Raw genomic sequence first — 17,196 nt, forward strand, 5'->3', positions numbered from 1 at the left:
AGGAAGGGGTATTGCTTCTACCTCAGTTTGGATTGATAGGCCTCTATGCTACAACATGCTTTAGACACGCTGCAGACATGTTTCCTGCTTAAAGAAATAGTTCTCTGGGAAATGGCTGGTACTACATCCGTAGCAAGAAATTGGTGCCACGTGCATTCATGTGATGCTAGCATTTTGCAGCTTGAGTTTTCACTGCTGCCTTAGGACTATAGACTACAGTAACTTGAGTACCTGATGATAGGTGAAATACCTTGGTGTTTTTCAACGCTATTCCCACCAAGATTACACGGTAATACACCAGCTCTAATGCTTAGCATGCTGCTAAAGTAGTTAGTACGGCTGTCCTCCCAGCTGCGGAGACCCAGGTCCAATCCTGACCTTAGGTACTGTCTTGTGGTATTTCCTTGTGACTACCCTCCTTTATCTCCCACATCCTAAAAGGCATGTTGTTAGGTTATTGGCTACTTGGTTTAGCTATGTAGGTTAAAGAGTCAAAGAGTAATTGTTAGGCATGTGAAAAGAAAACTACTTGCAGGAAAATTACTTTATAGGAAAGATGTCAACAAAATAGAGAGAGTACAGAGAAGATTTACTAGAATGTTACCTGGGTTTCATCACCTAAGTTACAGAGAAAGGTTGAACAAGTTGGGTCTTTATTCTTTGGAACATAGAAGGTTGGGGGAGGGGGCTTGATAGAGGTATTTAAAATTATGAGGGGGATAGATAGAGTTAACGTGGATAGGCTTTTTCCATTGGGAGTGGGGAAGATTCAAACAAGAGGACATGAGTTGAGAGTTAAAGGGCAAAAGTTTGCGGTAACATGAGGGGGAACTTCTTTACTCAGAGAGTGGTAGCTGTGTGGAACGACCTTCCAGCAGAAATGGTTGAGGCAGGTTCAATGTTGTCGTTTAAATTTAAATTGGACAGCTATATGGACAGGAAAGGAATGGAGGGTTATGGGCTGAGTGCAGGTCGGTGGGACTAAGTGAGAGTAAGAGTTCGGCACGGACTAGAAGGGCCGAGGTGGCCTGTTTCTGTGCTGTAATTGTTATATGGTTATATGACCAACTGAAATTTAAGAGAGGGTGAATGGGACAGACAGAGTTGCACCTGTGGAAATCAGTTCAGTTGTTATTCTATTTATTCTCTGTCACAATAGTTGAGATTGTAAGCTTAACAATTTTTTTATTCTTTATTTAAACCACACACAATTCTGTATTGTAGCACCCAGGTTAAGATATAACTAAAGGGGCAATGTCTTGGTCAGGGTTTCCCACCTTTTTTATGCCATGGACTAATACCATTAAGCAAGGGGTCCATGAACCCCAGGTTGGGAACTCCTGGTCTAGGTAAATCCCTTAATTTAACAATATAATTGCCAATTGTTCCTCTGACTCTGATATGCCTTCTTCTCATTGCTGTCATCAGGGAGGAGGTACAGAAGCCTGAAGATCCACACTCTATGTTGTAAGAACAGCTTCTTCCCTTCTGCTATACGATGTCTGAACAGTCAATGAGCACTAGCTCTCAGTTCATCTTTTGCAGGACTATTTATTGTAACTAATGGCATGAACATTGACTTCTCTAACTTCCGTTACTGCCCTACCTCTCCTCGTACCCCATCCGTTATTACCCATCCTCTGGGCTTCCCCCCTTCTCCTTTCTTTCTCCCTAGGCCTCCCATCCCATGATCCTCTCATTTCCCTTTTGCCAATCAACTGTCCAGCTCTTGGCTCCATCCCTCCCCCTCCTGTCTTCTCCTATCATTTTGGATCTCCCCCTCCCCCTCCCACTTTCAAATCTCTTACTAGCTCTTCTTTCAGTCAGTCCTGACGAAGGTCTCGGCCCAAAACGTCAACTGTACCTATAGATGCTGCCTGGCCTGCTGCATTCACCAGCAACTTTTATGTGTGTTATTGTAACCTATAGTGACTTCTATGTCTTGCACTCTCTGCTGCCACAAAGCAACAAATTTCACAACATATATCAATGATAAATAACCTGATTCTGATTCCAGTAGCAGAACTTCTACTAAGATGTTACAGGGACTTGAGGACCTGAATTATAGGGAAAGATTGTAGAGGCTAGAACTTTTTTCCTGGAGCACTGGAGAACAAAGAGAGACATAGAGGTAAGCAAAATTATGTGGGTTATAGACAGGGCAAGTGCAAGCAGACTTTTTCTACTGAGGTTGGATGAGACTAGAACAAAAGGTGATAGGTTAATGGTGAAAGGTAAAATATTTAAAGGAACTTTCTTCACTCAGAGGGCTGTGTGAGTATGGAATGAGCTGCCAGCAGAAGTAGTGGATGGGGGTTCGATTGCAGCATTTAACAGTAGTTGAGATACGTACAGTACATGGATGGAAGGACTATGAAAGATTTTGATTCAGGTGTGAGTCAATGGGACTAGACGAAATAAAATTTCAGCATGAACAAGTTGAACTAAATGGCCTGGTTCTGTGCAGTAGTGTTCTTTTACTATGAGTATGCCTGCAAGAACATAAATCTCAGGATTGCATATGGTGACATAGATATACTTTGATAATAAACTTACTTTAAGTTTGAACTTGATTACAACCCTAAGAATCTGGCAGTCTAAGTACATGGTTTGCAAAAGGCTGGTATATATTTAATGCAACTAATTAAAAAAAGCTAAGAAGACATTATTGTTTATTGCTGGAGGAAGTGGGTGAGGTGTGCTAGAAGGACTTGTTTCTGTTCTCTGTGGTTCTATACTAAGTAAAATAGGGAGGTCATGTTTACTTATGTAGGGCATTGGTGAGACCACACCTGGAGAACTGTGTACAATAGTCACCTTATTCAAGGAAGAATGTTAAGGCATTGGAAACACTTCAGGAGAAGTTTGCTAAACTAATACTTTGAATAAGTGTTTTGTGAAGAAAAGGTGGATAGGCTATAAGTATTTAAGAAGTATGAGGCAACTTAATTGAAGCATACAGTATAAGGTCACAGAGGAAGCACACACAAAATACTGGAAGAGCTCCGCAGGTCAGGCAGCATCAATGGAAATGAATAAACAGTTGACGTTAATGAATAAACAGTTGACGTTTCAGGGTGAGACCCTTCATCAGGACTGAGAAGGAAGGGGGAAGATGCCAGAATAAAAAGGTGGGGAGGCAAGCTGGAAGGTGACAGGTGAAACCAGGAGGGAGGGAAAGGTCAGGAAGGAATCTGATAGGAGAGGGGAGTGCACCGTAGGAAAAAGGAAGAGGAGACGCAGTGGGAGGTGATAGGAAGGTGAGGAGAGCAAAGAAGGTCAAAGTAGGGAATAGAGGAATGGGGGGGGGTAATTTTTACCTCAAGGAGAAATCGATATTCATGCCATCAGATTGGAGGGCACCCAGACAGAATATATGGTGTTGCCCCTCCACCCTGAGGGTGGTCTCAAGGGGTCTTGGTAGGATGGATTAGAGGGGATACTCTCTTGTGGGAGAATCTGGAACTTAGGGCCACTGTTTAAAAATGAAGACCTCAATGACGCAAGATATTTTCAATCAGAAGTCATGGGGTTTTAGAAATCTCTTCTTCGAAAGGTGGTGGAATCAAAGCCTTTGTTTTTTTATGGCAAAGTTTGATAGATAAGCAAGGGAGTGAAACATTTACATGGGTAAACAGGAGCACGTTGAGGTTAGAAACAGGTCAGCATTGATGTTATCAAATTCTAGAGAACACTCAAGTAGGCAGGTGACCTCCTTCTGTTTCCAATTCGTGCGTAAATCAAAAGACTCTTAAAATCCAATTGTACTGAAATCCATAATGTGTAGCATAAAAGAATTGTTCAAAATGGTTACCCACATTTTATCTTGACTATCCATTTGTGTTACTAATCAGTAACTTCTATTTAACCACATGAAGATTAGGTGAACAATTACCCCACCCCCTTACACCTGTATTATTCGTTGAATCATGTGCTGCTATTGTCTTCATTTTTCTCTGGATCTTATCCTCTTAGTTAAGTTCAGAGTACTCTATTATAAATATCTATCATCTAGGCCTAGGGCAGGGGCTCCCATCCTGTGGTCTGCAGACCCTTCGGTTAATGGTACTGATCCATGGCATAAAAAAAGTTGTGAACCCCTGATGTAGGGTAAAAGATCCTAGATCTCCCTCACTGTGAAACGGAGACACCTTTTTTTCCCCTTTTAAGGGAGAGAGAGAGAGCCTGTGGTATGTCGAATTACCAGGAGAACAAGTAGTCATTGGTGAACTGCAAGTCTGTGTCTTTATTGAAGCTTTGCTGCACGCTTGAGTGCTCGGTGGGGGGGAGGGCGGCGCTGGTGCTTTTTTGCTGGTGGGAGAGGGAAGATCGTTGCTTGCTGCCTACACGTGGGGGGTGGGGGAGCGGGGGGTGGTGCTTTGGGGTTCTAACATTTAACTGTCATTCATTCTTTGGGGCACTCCTCTGTTTTTGTGGATGGTTGTGAAGAAAAAGCATTTCAGCATGTGTATTGTATATACATTTCTCTGGCATTAAATGTACCTTCCAAACCTTTGAAGCACTCTAATGTCATTCCTAGTCACATACACACAGATTTCATAGATTAACGAATGCATCTCACTTCTTCTCTCTCATCCATTTATACAACCTTGATGAATTTACTCTGTACCAGGACCAGAGGAAAGTGGTATTCCTTAGTTTTCTTAATTTATTCGAATTGTTTTGGCTGGTGATTACAGGGTAACAGTCTCACAATGCATTCAGCTTCCTGTTTCAGTCTGTCACCATCACTGTTGCTGTTTTGAAAGAGAGGTCTTACAGGTGATAGGAATATTTGCATAGGCAAATCATGATCACTAAATCCTGTTGGGTTGACCCTGAGATATCACCCGTACTCCACTGCGTCTGAGTCATTTCCTTTTAGCCTCAGCCATCCTCTATTATGGCAGTTAGCCTTAATTCAAGCTGGGTCACGATGACTGTTTGGCACCCTACAGACACAGTGTCAATGAAACTGGTGCCTGAAAATTGTAACTGGCTCTTTGCCATGATAATAAGCAATGAGATAGCATGCCTCATCAATTAATCACCAAAGTAAAATTTGATCCTCTCAGCAAGGATTTCATGGTTCATTTCAAATTGCTTTAACAGCAAATTATAGCATTTTCACCTATCTAACTATTTCGTAGTTTCGTGCTGTGAACATTCCTGCCGAAAGAAATCATTCTGGTTTAATCAGACACAGTGGCATCCAATATCTTATAAATAGCATTCTCCTTTGCTGCCATTCATTTTATATATAAAGGAAAGGGTGCCATTGCGTTTGTTCATGAACACATAATGTACTGACAGGAATTCAGGTTAAAATAGTAATATTGAAATACATCTTTTATAACTCCTAAACTTACCTTGCTAATTACAAAAAAGTGGTTCTGCACATCCTGAGAAGGGTAAGTAGTACTCTAAAATAAACAAATGATCAAACTACAAATCAAAACATGTTTAAGACCTGGTGGAATTCCTTCCATAAAGGAGTTTAGTTTTGATAACATATTTAGTTTAAAAATTAAGAAATTTTTAAATAGAAGATGACTCATCCTGAAACTGCATTCGCAACTGAACTTCATGCTTAAACATTGCTCTCCTAGGAAATGTGGCTTCCTGGAATTGAATAATTGCTTTCAAAGTATTTTAATTTCTCATTTCAAGCATAAATAGTTAAAAAAAAGACTGATCAGTTCCAGTAAGTGGCCATTAGCAGAGAACAATAATTGTGTTCTTTTCTCTGCAGATGCTGCCTGACTTGCCTCATTTTGCCTGTTTGCTCAGTCAGCCATTGTGCTAAATACTAAATCTAACCTGACAATTGAAAGGACTTCAAAGTGCATTTCAAGGATTCTGTAATGGATAGAAACAAGTATTTCTGATCAAATATAATGGAATTTGGGATTATAAGCCTCTATTTTCCAATGTTTTGGTTTTAATTATCAAAATTATGGATATTTTTATTTCAAGAAAAGAATTGGCAGATTTAAGACATTAAGTGAATGAAAAGCACAGTTATTGGATGCAAGCTCAGACATCAGGGGCCAAATCTTCTCCTGTCTGCTGTCATTACGTGAATATGAACATGAATAAAAGAATGAGTGAGAGCAGATAGGTTAGCTCTCACAGCCAGTTTGCTGCTCGAGAAGATGGTGCAAGATTATGTATGAGTAAAGGTAGATACAGTATGCAGATGAACGATTTGTAAATGTATCTGACAGTCAAAGATGAAGGGAAGGGGAAGACTCAATCTAACCATTGAAATAATACATCCAAAAGATTGTGAACATAATCTAAGTCTTTAAAGTCCAAGATCCATTTATTTCTTGAGAAAAATCCAGAGGTATTGTAAATATTTCTCTTTAGTAGCAACTTTTTCATGAGTAATAACAACAAATTATGATCTTATGAACATAGATTTTAACATACTTCCTCACAACATTTGGCCCATCAAGTTCTTGCTGATTCAATCAGTAATGAGCATGTGTGAACCAATGACTAGATAAAAATCTTAGTGCAATCCCATACTCCCATTTATTTTACTTAATGTATTATATCTCTCACATTGCTGATTAATATTTCTCTGATCCTGTCATCATGTACACAGCGTAACTTACAACAGCCATTAATTTAACAACCAGCATGACTTTGGGATGCAGGAGCACCAAGAAGGTACCTTTGTAGTCATTGGGAGAACTTGCATGCTCTACACAGACAGCATCGGAGGTCAGGATCAAATTTCCGTCCCTGGAGCTGTTGCACCACCTCTGCCATTTCAGTGATGCTACATTAAGACGATTGCCATAAACTTGTATAAAATTTGCCAACTGAAATAATTCCTGGTTCAAAAGTAGCACTTATGATTGGCTACAGAACAAATAGCGCCTAAGGTAAAACATCTTAATGAATTGAGTGATTGGGACTTGGTGTGCACCACGTGACATGTATTCAATCAAAGATTTCCCAAACAAAATAGTTAGATGGCAATTTGAAGAGAAAAGATTGCCAGAGGTAAGGGAAGGAAGCAAACAAAAGGATTAACTGGTTTGAATTTCAACAGAGCTGAAACTGTCTTGTTGGGCTGAATACCACCTTCGTTTTGTTATCCCATACTCCAGTACAGAAAGTGGGCCTCAATGTTTTCTGACTAAAATTCCAGTTGTTTAGGGTTTCCAGTGTACCAACAAGGTTTATTGGAATGCATTTTTAGTACCCACACCTCTTAGCAAAATGGTAATGAGACCAGGACAAACTCGCTGTAGACAGGCCAAATTTCTGACTCTAGTCGTAATCTCAGTTTAATCAGAAGAGTTGCATTTTTGGAGGCGATGCTTTCTTGAGGGAAACATTAATCTTTGGCCACTTTCTGCTCAGGTAGTTTAAAAGACCCTGTAGCAAATTCTAAAGATAGTCAAAGGATCAACTTGTGTAAAGTTCAGAAAAAGTAATAACAGTTTGAAGAAACTTTCTGAAGCATTTGCTAAACACAGGTAGTGGGCAGCGGGGAGCACAAGACCTGGCAGGGAAGAGAATCTTACTTGCATCAAAGTTTACCCAGAGCAACTTACAACCTGCTGGAGAAACTCAGGAAGCTGAGCAACATCCGTAGGAGGAAAGGAATTGCCAGCACTTGGGCTGAAACCCTGCTTTGGGACTGTTCCAATGCAGGTCAAGTCCTGATTCAGGGTTTCAATCCAAAACATTCACACTTCCCTTCCTGCCACAGTTGTCGCTCGAACCCCTGAGCTCCACCAACGGAATGTTTGTTGCTCCTGATCTCAGCATCTGCAGCCTCGTATGCCTCTCAGAGTTTTCCTGGGTGCATAATGAGTCAACAAATCTGCAGCTTCTGCTTAGACGGCTATATTCAGTAACAGTGTGAGAGCCAAAGAGAGGTCGTACATAAGGGTGAAACACTTAGGAGGACGTAGAGCAGAGAGGTCTTGAGTGCAGCTCTGCCGCTGTTTACACATGAAATGATAAATAATGGCAGCTGAAGTGAAAGATAGAAAAGCACCTTGGAATGTAAAGTTAAGAACATAGAACATTGAATAGTACAGCACATTACAGACCCTTCGGCCCACAATGTTGTGCCGACCCGCAAACCCTGCCTGCCATATAACCCCCCACCTTAAATTCCTCCATATACCTGTCTAGTAGTCTCTTAAACTTCACGAGTGTATCTGCCTCCACCACTGACTCAGGCAGTGCATTCCACACACCAACCACTCTCTGAGTAAAAAACCTTCCTCTAGTATCCCCCTTGAACTTCCCACCCCTTACCTTAAAGCCATGTCCTCTTGTATTAAGCAGTGGTGCCTTGGGGAAGAAGCACTGGCTGTTCACTCTATCTATTCCTCTTAATATCTTGTACACCTCTATCATGTCTCCTCTCATCCTCCTTCTCTCCAAAGATAAAGCCCTAGCTCCCTTAATCTCTGATCATAATGCATACTCTCTAAACCAGGCAGCATCCTAGTAAATCTCCTCTGTACCCTTTCCAATACTTCCACATCCTTCCTATAGTGAGGCGACCAGAACTGGACGCAGTACTCCAAGTGTGGCCTAACCAGAGTTCTATAGAGCTGCATCATTACATCGCGACTCTTAAACTCTATCCCTCGACTTATGAAAGCTAACACCCCATAAGCTTTCTTAACTACCCTATCTACCTGTAAGTGTATGAGTCCTTCACACCTTATATGTCAAGAATGACAAGGGGCAGTATGGTAGCATAATGGTTAGCACAACACTTTACGGTGCCAGCAAAATAGGTTCAATTCCCGTCACAGCCTGTGAGGAGTTTGTACGTCCTCCCCACGACCACATGGGTTTCCCCGGGTGCTCCAGTTCCCCCCCCACCACTACAGTCCAAAGGTGTACCTGTTGGTAGGTTATATGGTCATTGTAAAATGTCCCGTGATTAGGTTTAAGTCAGGGGTTGCTAGGTGATGTGGCTCAAAGGCCCTGAAGGGCCTATTGCACGCTCTTTCTCAATAAGTAAATAAAATACTTAATGCTGATAATATTTTGGAAGTAGAAAACCATAAGGGGTGTGGGAGGGATCTACAGATACAAAAACTGCCATGAGGGAGCATAATAAGGCTGTTCCCCTATAGGTGTTGCATCCGAGACTTATCATATTTTTACTAACCTGGTAGCACTAAAGAAACATTTAAAATGTTCCACTGTTGACGTCTTGCAGAAATTGGAATAGTATTTGAATGTACAGCTGTTGGCAATTACATGTGGATTGTTCGTGAGGTAGTACAAGTCAAACGTAATTCTGCTTCTGACAAGGTCTGCAGCTCCTACCATCTCGGAGCTCATAAAACCAGAGTGGAAGCAAATAGTCCTCTCTCCAAGGGACTGCCTAAATAAGAAGACTTGACCATTAGCTTCAATTGGCATGTTGTCTTAGGTTGGGCTGGGTAGGGTTTCAACCACTGGGATTTAAAAGAGTCGAAGAGGATTCTATTGAAACCATTTAGGTGATATTGGTCTAGGAGACGGCACTGAACCAGCTTTCTCTGAATTGCTTCTGGTAGATTAATAATCTATCTTGTTTTAGTAGTTCTACACTGTATAGTGTTTTAGTAGTCCAACACCGTAGAGGGTGGCAGGGTGGAAATACGTCTCTACCAAAGGAAGTGTAAGACACTCCTTCCCTCTGTTAGCTTGTAGGTCACCCTTGGGCAAGGTGTAGCATCTGCTTAATCCCCAGATCATGGTCACCTGAAGCCATGGGAGCAGGTGGTGGATGGTCATATGAGCAGCTGGTGCACATCACAAGTCCTGGTTATGCGACCACTGATACCAGGCAGACAATCTCTGAAGAGTATTGATAATGGATCACCTGCACAGTACTCATACCTATGTCAGGACGCTGTTTATTGACTACAGCTCAGTGTTTAACACAGTTATTCCTACAGTTCTATTCGACAAGCTCCAAAACTTGGGCCTCTGTACCCCCATCTACAACTGGATCCTCGACTTCCTAACCGGAATACCACAATCTTCATGGATCTCTGCCTCACTGGCGCACATCAGAGATGTGTACTGCTCTACTCTCTCTATATCCATGACACACAGCTCAAATGCCGACTATATATTTGCTGATGACGCAGTTATCGTTGGTAGAATCTCAGATGATGATTAGAGGGCGTACAAGAGTGAAGTAAGTCAGCTAGTTGAGTAGTGCTTTGCATTCAGCATCAGTAAGACCAAAGGAACAATTGTGGACTTCAGAAAGGGTAAGTCGAAGGAGCACACTCCATTCCTCATAAAGGGATCAGAGATGGAAAGAGTGAGAAATTTCAAGTTCCTGGGTGTCAATATCTCTGAGGATCTGTCCTGGGCCCAAAATATGGACACAGTTACAAAGAAGGCAAGACAGTGCCTATACTTCAATTGGAACTGGAATTTAATCATCAAAGACACAAAGACACTCGCAAATTTCTACAGATGCACCGTGGAGAAAATTCTAACTGACTGCATGGTGGGAGGGAGAGGAGGGGGCTACTGCACAGGAACGAAATAAGCTGTAGAGAGTTGTAAGCCTTGTCAGCTCCATCATGGACACTACCCTCCGGAGCATCCAGGACATCTTCAAGGATGCCTCAAAAAACGTGGCATCTATCATTAAGAACCCCCATCATTCCCTGTTCTCATCTCCACCATCAGGAAGGAGGTACAGGAGCCAAAAGGCGCACACTCAATGATTCAGGGAACAGCTTCTTTCCCTCTGGCAACCATTTTCTGAATAGTCATTGAACCCATGAACACTACTTTTTTTAAAGTTTAAAATTTTTCCACTACTTAACTATTTCCTGTAATTTACTTTTTCCTGTATTATTATGCATTGTACTGCTGTTGCAAAGACAACAAATTTCATGACCTATGCCAGTGATATTAAACCTGATTCTGATCCTGATAATGGCTGTCTTGTAAAGACACTGCCCAGGAGAAGGCAATGGCAAACCACTTCTGTAGAAAAATTTGCCAAGAACAATCATGGTCATGAAAAGACCATGATTACCCTTGATACGACACGACACGACACAAAATGAATGAACACTGTACAGAGTTTTTGAAAGTATCCTATATGATTGAAGGATAACCTCCCTACTATTCAACCTGCAGGCTTTCTGAATTTCTTGCATTACCTAGATACTAACTTTTTGTGAAATATGTACTAAGAAACCCAGATCCTTTTGCATGTCAGCTCTGCAATCTTTCACAATTTAGACTATCTGCTCTTTTTTCTGTCCTGCCTGCCATTTACACATTTTCCCACATTACACTCCTTCTGTGAGATCTTTGCCCACTCACTTAAACTATTTATATCCCTTTATAATTTCCTTGTATCCTCTTCATAGCTTATTTTTCAATCTACTTTGAGTCATCAGCAATTTTAGTGCTGTACCTTCAGTGCCTTCTCCTAGTTATTTATATAGATTGTAAAATGTTGCAGTCCAGCACCAGTCACTGTAATGCATAACTCATTACATCTTGCCAGCTGGAAGAAGATCCACTTATGTCCTCTCCTGATTTCCTGTTAGCCATTCGTTCTTTTATCCATACCAACCTCCTGTATCGACAGCATATGTTAACTCTTCATTGGTTAAAATCGGCTTCTCTGTCAGAGAACTATGTTGACCAGTCATGATTACCTTGCAAATTCATGAGCGCCCAGCTGCAATACCTTTAATAATAACAGAAGATTCTTGATTGGTCAGGGCATGAAGGAATACGGGGGCGGGGGTGAAGGCAGGAGATTGGGGCTGAGAGGAAGAAATATCAGCCATGATGGAGGAGCAGACTCAAAGGGCCAAATGGTCTAATTCTGCTTCTATATCTTATGGTTCATAACAATTTTCTTTTGATAAATGTTAAGCAAGCTAGCCTGTAGATTCAGCTTTCTCTCTCAATCCCTTTTTGAATAAAGGAGGTTCATTTGCTATTTTTGAATCTTTCTCAAATCTGGGGAGTTTGAAAATTTCAAATCAATATATCAACTCTCCTCCCAGCCTCTTGACTCAAGTCTACACAGGAATTCTACTTCTGAGCAGTTGTTCTGCTCCAGACATGTATCATACAGACAGAGACACTAAACAGGATATGAATAATCATGCCCCAAGAAATCCAAGGCGCACATAGCTGAAGTAATTAATTCTTACGGCTAAGATATGTGACCAAAGAATTCTCTATGGCAGTCAGTGAAGTTAAACTGGTCGGAGTCCATCCAATTTCTAGCAGGCATAAAAGCATAGGATAAAGATTCCTGCTCAAAATGGGCAATAGATCATGCCACTCCTCTATTGCAATAAAGCAGTGAATTTGTTTCCCGGAACACTTGAGGATTTAAGAAAAATGCCTAAAAATGAGATCATAGGGCACTACATTTTTAGCAATTCAATTACCTTGTAAAATAAATCGTGGATTATTAGGGGCTTATAGCATGGTTCCTGATGCCCTTGATTATCATTCTGAGGCCCTTAATGCTTCTAGAGGGCATAGTATAGCTACATCCCAAGGCATGCAACAAGTCTGGGTAATGCTTACATTCACATAGGAATGGTTTGGGATTGTCCATGGATATAGGATCTTGCTTGATATAAAGGGAGTTTCAGGTCAGCACTGGAACTCCACGTCCCCTTTATTGGATTAATAGCTCTCTACCACTACCTCTTGTCCACTGACCCCTACCCACATTCCAAGTTAAAGACCATTACCATATCAGAATCACCCTTTCCATCCACTCGTCAGCCAGTCACCAGCCATCCTACTCATCAGTCACTTTCTAAACTAAACTAGACCCTACATCATCATTGCAGGCTCCCCCCAACCCATCACTAAATCACCCCTCCAACCCCAGCACTTGATCGGACAGGCCTAGGCCATCACTCTGTTGCATCCTTGTGAGATGTTGCATCCTGTATTCCCTGAACAGTACCAAGGAACAAAGGGACATTGTTCTACAAAACTAAAGGTTCCTGGTGGTGGTAGCACAGAAAGACAGGGTGGTGAAAAAGCAAAAGGGATGTCCATCTCTGGTAACCAAGTCATGGAATATAAATGCAGGGCAGACTTGGTGAAATGTAATAAAACGTTAGTCAGGCCACAGATGGAGTATTCTGGTCAGCATGGGAAAGGAAAGAAGTGATCACACTGGAGAGGGTGAAGGTGAGGTTCATGAGCGTGTTGCTAGGATGGAATTTTTCGGAATGAGGAGATATTCAATAGGTTGGACTTGTTTCTCTTGGATCAGAGGAGGGAGAAGGGGAACGTTTTAGGGGTATACAAAATTATGAGAGGCTGAGCTAGGGTAAGGTCAGAAGAAATTTTTCACCATGCCAGTGGTACCTAAGACCGGGGTGTTTGAGGTGAGGACTGAAAAATGTTGAGAGGATCAGAGAAAGTTTTTAAAAAAATACTTGGCCAGAGAATGGTTGCAATTTGGAATACACTGCCTGAGAAGGTGGTGGAAGGAGGCGCCACATTTAAGTAGCACCTGACAGATACTTGAATCAACAAGGCATAGTGGGCTATGGAACAAGTAGTAGTAAATGGGATTAGTATCGATAGCAACCAGGTTGCCAGCATAGACATGGTAGGCCCAAAGGGCCTACTTCTGTGCTCTATCACTCTTGACTCACAAAGGAAGGCCTTGGGCGATATCTCTAAGTGGGCAGGCCACACCTGAACCAGAAATATTTCAATACATTATTTTTTCCATCACTGAAATACTAATATAATAATTTATTCTGCGTTTCTATCAAATTTGCTTGAAATGTACAGATAGAATGAAGACCAATTTATATTTTTAACAAAGCCAATTTTTCAAATTCCGTCTAACAGAACAGCAAGGTGGCAATGTTCACAGTTCAAAGTACATTTATTATCAAAGTATGTATACATTATATAACCTTGAGATTCGTCTCTTCACAGGCAGCTCGAAAACAAAGACACCCAAAAGAATCCATAAAAGAGAAGACCATCAAACACCCAATGTGCAGAGAGAGAGAAAAAACAGATTGAGCAAACAGTGGAAGTAAGCAAATAGCATTCAGAACAAAAGTGAGTCTATAGACATGAAACTCAGAACAGTCAGAGCAGGTCATAGCCTCAGCCTTAGTCTCAGTTGAGCACAGAGCTAAATTAGCATCACTGAGCAGCGAGCAGAAACGACCCAACCCTCGTCTCTTGTTCCAACACGCTGCCTTCTCAATCCATCTGGCCCGGCGTCCAAATCATCCAAGCATCAGATCGTTCCTCACACTAGGACCTGGGCCCTGTAGTATTGATATACTCTGGGCCTGGGCCCCGCTGCCACCTCTCAGCCCGTACCCGACCTTTCCAATTCAGCCTGGGGCTTAGATCGATCAAAGGTAGGTTGGAACACTAAATTGTGTGAGGTGAAATTGTGAGTCCCCAGTCTGCTAATTCTGTCTTGCAGAGTTGGAACAGAAACAGAATGATAATCACCTCTCCTGGATGATTTAAGAGAGGCGTTTGCAATGGTCAGGATGATGAAGAATGGAGGGATGATGAGCCCTTAAGCAGTTAATCCCAGTTATGAGTAAATGGAAAAGCATCTTTGCAGTAAAGACAGGAACTCATCAGTGTAAAAATTGAAGTGAATATATTTAAATAATAAACTCAAATGAAATTAGTTTTAGTCAGCCACAGGAACAGGAGGATCTGTGACATCATACCATTGTACTAATGTCCCAGTTAACCTTGGCAAAGCAGCAGATGGGAATAAAAAACATGATAAGAAAGAATGCTTTAACTAAAGAACTTCCACTTTCTTGACACCCTGTTCATCATTTATCGTCTGTAATGTGAAGAACTGCCTATTCAACAGAGTAAGGAAATCAGCTTTCTAATTTAAAATAATTCCTTGCGGAGTTAAGTGTGAGGCAACAGATTTAGCCAAAACAGGTGGAGCCTATTTTATAATTACTTTTATGATAAGAAGTAACTCCATTTCAAGTGAGTATTTTATTATAGGCTGGTTATTTGATGTTTGTTATACTGCACATCAATAAGACTCAAAATTCATCTTTCAAAGAAAATCATTTGCATTCTTCAGATTAGAGTCATGGTTAAAATGATAATCCATTTAAAATGAATTACTGTAAAATAATTCTTGAGCATGACAAATGAAATTGCTTTCAATTCTTACAAAGCAGATGAGTCTGAATGTTGTTTTCCATTTTATCACCTTGCTAACCATGATAAGCTGCCTGATTCCAGCAGGCACTTTTTAAAGGTTCCAGCAGATTCTCAGGATCTCAATGATGTGGCTGTTCTTCACATACAATACCAGACAGTAGCTAGTCTTCTCCTGGCCCTGCTGGTGCTCTTCTTGTAGCTCTTCAGCTTGCAATACACAGCTGACATCACTGCTGAGCGTGTTCCATGGGAAGTGACAAGAAAGCAGGTGCTGAATCTAACCTCACCCTATGCACTTCCCCGATGGCTTTTTGGCAGCTCAGGCTGTGTAAGACTTCTACCTTCCTTCCTCTCTATCCAAACAACCCTGATGATCACAGACATTGAGAAACATTTCAAAAAAGCTTAATTGATCCAAAAATATAAGTCCGCAAATACGAGGAAATCTGCAGATGCTGCAATTTCAAGCAACACACATAGAAGTTGCTGGTGAACACAACAGGCCAGGCAGCATCTCTAGGAAGAGGTACAGTCGACGTTTCGGGCCAAGACCCTTCGTCAGGACTGACTGAAAGAAGAGCTAGTAAGAGATTTGAAAGTGGGAGGGGGAGGGGGAGATCCAAAATGATAGGAGAAGACAGGAGGGGGAGGGATGGAGCCAAGAGCTGGACAGTTGATTGGCAAAAGGGATAAGAGAGGATCATGGGACAGCAGGCCTAGGGAGAAAGAAAAGGGGCGGGGGGGGGAAGCCCAGAGGATGGGCAAGGAGTATAGTGAGAGGGACAGAGGGAGAAAAAAGGAGAGAGAGAAAAAGAATACACACACACACTATATATATATAAAATATATATGATACGAGGGGGAGGTGGGGCATTAATGGAAGTTAGAGAAGTCACTGTTCATGCCATCAGGTTGGAGGCTACCCAGATGGAATATAAGGTGTTGTTCCTCCAACCTGAGTGTGGCTTCATCTTTACAGTAGAGGAGGCCGTGGATAGACATGTCAGAATGGGAATGGGACATGGAATTAAAATGTGTGGCAATTGGGAGATCCTGCTTTCTCTGGCGGACAGAGCATAGGTGTTCAGCGAAACAGTCTCCCAGTCTGCGTCCGGTCTCGCCAATATATAGAAGGCTACATCGAGAGCACCAGACGCAGTATATCACCCCAGCCAAAATATAAGTTATTTATTTACTGCCCATTATGCTGCTGGCATTTAGGGCAGTGATGAAGATCCTCCATCGTTGTCTGTCCATACCGCCACACACAGACGTAGAAGGGTTCTTCATTGCTGTTTCTGTAACCCACTCTAGGTTGTTCACCCTGAGCTGAACCTCCAAACCTGGAGGACTGGTGGACCATTCTTAGCCTGGCCTTTACCCTTTGATTTGTTTGGCATGGGTGACCCTACAAAGAGCCAAAGTATAAAGCCCTGACTCCAGCCAGCATAGCTCTCCAGGTCATTGAGGCATGCAAGCCTCCAAACCCCATGACAAGGCTGTGGTTCTCTTGGAGGAAAAATACAAGCATTATAATAAAAATCTAAAGTTTTTTCAAAAACCATAAATCAATTTGGGAAATATGTTAAATTGGCATAAATTAGCTTCACATCTTATTAATTAAGTTTTGTGACTACATTCAAGTGATTGTGGTGTGTTAGATGCATCAGTTATAGTTAGTGTAAATCTGAAGGGTCAGATACCAAGTATATTCTTGGCACAGAAAGCAACAGAATGCCTTGGCCCCATTGGTAATCCCAGATGAAAGTTAGGCACTCAGATTAGGGGTGAACTTGATTTCCAGCACCTTCTATAATTCTACATTGCAGGGCACGTGAATGAAAAAGTCCAGAACATTACAGCTGACCAGTGTTTTCTATGGAACCGCTTGTTATTGAATGACATGGTGTACTTAATCATGGGAATTAAGTTTTGAATTTCAACAGAGTTCACCCAACTCTTTGCTCAGTGAGAAATTGACAGGCAGATAAAGAATTAGAATAAACAAAC

The 17,196-nt window shown here is 41.6% G+C and overlaps 1 pseudogene; it reads right to left on the minus strand.

Annotated features, from left to right (window-relative positions):
• The window catches only part of LOC140187857 (uncharacterized), a 36,078-nt pseudogene extending 24,406 nt beyond the window's left edge, over positions 1 to 11,672 (minus strand).
• Positions 11,673 to 17,196: the final 5,524 nt, after the last annotated feature.

This window comes from Mobula birostris, chromosome 25 (genome assembly GCF_030028105.1).
Source record: "Mobula birostris isolate sMobBir1 chromosome 25, sMobBir1.hap1, whole genome shotgun sequence".
Classification (NCBI taxonomy): domain Eukaryota; kingdom Metazoa; phylum Chordata; class Chondrichthyes; order Myliobatiformes; family Myliobatidae; genus Mobula; species Mobula birostris.